We start from the raw sequence: 3,120 nt of genomic DNA, 5'->3' as shown, positions 1-3,120 counted from the left end.
GCGATGAACCCAGAATTCCGTTGCTGGGAAACATGGTGGCAGGAAGGAACGGACTTCTTCAAGTTATCCTCTGACCTTATGACAGGTGTGTGTGTGTGTGTGTGTGTGTGTGTGTGTGTGTGTGTGTGTGTGTAAAATATGAAGACAGAAATGGAATGGAATCAGGAAATGAAATTTATATGAGAACAGAAGGGGGAGGAGGATAGGGAGGAGTGGGGTGAATCAGAGCAGCATAACAGGGCTAGATAACAGTTCAGAGAAGAACCCAGGTGTGGGTTCAAAGAACCCAGGTTAGGCAATTCACAGCCACTGACAACCAAATGTGACTTCTCCATGGGATCTGACATCTTTTTGTGACTTCCACAGGCACCCACGTGTGTGCACACAAGAACATGAATAAAAAAGAATAAAGAATAATGATATATATGCTTGAAAATGCCACAACTAAGTATTTATTTATATTCTAATATTAAAAAATGATTTTAAGGAAATCCACAATTTGGTTAAAGTCCTCACGAGCCAGTCACTTGCCCCAACCTGTCAGCTAGCTCTCGAACTCCAGAACACGACTCTGCGGGTGTCAAAGGTTCAAAGCTTAGCACCATCCTATCTATGGACTGCATGCAGTTTATCTTAAAGGATGTATGCGTGTTTGCCTGCATACATGGAAGTACAGTATGTGTACAGATGGTGCAATTCACCTTTGGTTTGGTTTTCCAAGAAAGAATTTCTCTATTTAACTCTGATTGTCACTTTGTAGACTGAACTGGCTTTGAACTCCGAGATCCACCTGTTTCTGCCTCCCAATCGCTAGGATTAAAGGTGTGTGCCACCACCGCCCAGCCTATGCAATTCTTAATTCAGATCTCTGCTGAGTTAGATGTACATCTGCGTGCGATACATTCAGTGAGAAAAGCACATTCCAGAATACAATTACATTTTGGGAACAAACAAGGGAACATAATTTTATGTCATTGGTGGGGAGTGGGTGAGGTGGCGGAGGGGACAGTCCTGAGGCAGGACACTTACCAAGCTGTGAACAGTTTGCTCAGGCCACAGTTGTCCCGTCTGGGTTCTGCTAATGCCCACCTGCCCTTCACCCCTGAAGGCTCTGACTCCAGGACCTGGCCCCTGAAATGTGGCACCTCCTGGCTGGTGATGCAAGCTGTCTGGTGCTGGGAGCAGAGGACATTCCCAGTTCCTGCCAGAAAAGCTGTTTACCTCGTGCTATGTGGCTGACTAACTTCCACAGCATGGACCTGAGCATAGCAGAGACTGGGCTGACCATGTTACCCTAGAGTCTCGGACCTAGAGAGTTCAGTCTTCTGAAGATGTGAATATATCCTAGAGCTTTTTTTTTGTTTGGTTTTGTTTTGTTTTGGGACAGGGTCTCACCATGTAGTCCCAGTTGGACTGGAATTCTCTTATTATGTGGACAGGCTGGGCTTGAATTCACCTGAATCCACTGCCTAAATGCCAGGAATAAAGGCATTGCCCTAGAGTTTTGATGCATAGGATAATGGCCTGACCACCCGAGCTCAGAGCCCTTGTGCCAAATGTTCAGGTGATGACTAAAACATTCATCAGCTTTTCCATGTTTGTAACAGGCTGAGATAGTCAACTTGGTTGGCCTGTCACTTTGGGGCCTGAAACAAGACAGCACATCGCGGTAGAAGCACATGGCAAAGCGAAACGGATCACTTCATAACCAGAAAGCAAAAGACAAATGCCACTGAGCCATCTCTACAGCCCCTAGGCCTTATTTCTTACTGTTTCCACCCCATCAGTAGTGCCTTGCCGGACGAAGGCTTTTAACATCCCACATCCAAAGCTACAGCACCTAGTTCAGGTTTTGCAGGTCATATGGTTTCCACTGTGACTGTACTCTACCGTTCTTGCCCCAAAGCAACATAGACTGTACATACATGAGTAAACATGACTAGATTCCAATATCTATTTATTTGGGGACATGGACATTTGACTTCATAACTTTTCATACTCCTTATTTTCAACCCTATAAAAATATAAAAACTGCGTGGTGGTGGTGGTAGCGAACACCTTTAATTCCAGCACTTGGGAGGCAGAGGCAGGCAGATGAGTTCAAACTCAGACTAGTCTACAGAGAGAGTCCCAGGACAGCCAGGGCTGCACAGAGAAACCCTGTCTTGAAAAACCAAAATATACAGAAGGCGGCCTATATAAGCAACCTTCCTGTCAGGTCTCATGCTGATGAGCTGGTTTGACCCACGAGGGAGTCATGCTTTGCTGACCACTGATGTCATAGACACTGTGGTCACTGCCCCTAGCTTCTCCTTCCCGCTTTTGTGGTGCAGCTACTGGAGTTTGGTGGGAACCAGCCCACTCCTTATTGCTTTACCATAATCAGTGCTTCCTCAGAACAGCAGTGACTACCTGCAAGAGACCCTCAAGACAGCCTGCTGACATTCCCTACGGAAGAGGGTGGAGTCACCAGACCTCACCTTTACTCCAATCACACTTTATTTTATTATTATTATTATTTATTTATTTATTTATTTTATTATTTTTTTTGGTGGCTGGAGAGACAGCTGTGGGTGATGGGAACTGAACTCTATATTTATGGTTGTGAGCCTAGCCTTTAACGGCTGAGCCATCTCTCCAGCCACACTTTATTTTTTTATTTAAAAAAATTTTTTTAATTAAAAAAAATTGCAGCCAGGCATGGTGGCACATGCCTTTAATCCCAGCACTCGGGAGACTGAGGCAGATGGATCTCTGTGAGTTTGAGGCCAGACCTACAGAGTGAGTACTAGGACAGCCAGGGCTGTTACACAGGGAAACTCTGCCTCGAAAAACTAGAAAGGAAGGAAGGAAGGAAGAAAGGAAGGAAGGAAGGAAGGAAGGAAGGAAGGAAGGAAGGAAGGAAGGATTGCCAGGTGGTGGTGGTGCACACCTTTAATCCCATCACTCAGGAGGCAGGTGCAGCAGGTGGATCTCTGTGAGTTCAAGGTCAGCCTGGTCTACTTGAGTTTCAAGATAGTTAGGGCTGGCCGGGCAGTGGTGGCATGCGCCTTTAATCCCAGCACTCGGGAGGCAGAGGCAGGCGGATCTCTGTGAGTTTGAGACCAGCCTGGTCTACAG

This window comes from Microtus ochrogaster, chromosome 7 (genome assembly GCF_000317375.1).
Source record: "Microtus ochrogaster isolate Prairie Vole_2 chromosome 7, MicOch1.0, whole genome shotgun sequence".
In the NCBI taxonomy this organism is placed as follows: domain Eukaryota; kingdom Metazoa; phylum Chordata; class Mammalia; order Rodentia; family Cricetidae; genus Microtus; species Microtus ochrogaster.
The sequence above is the reverse complement of the archived record's forward strand: the minus strand, read 5'-3'. Positions refer to the sequence as shown.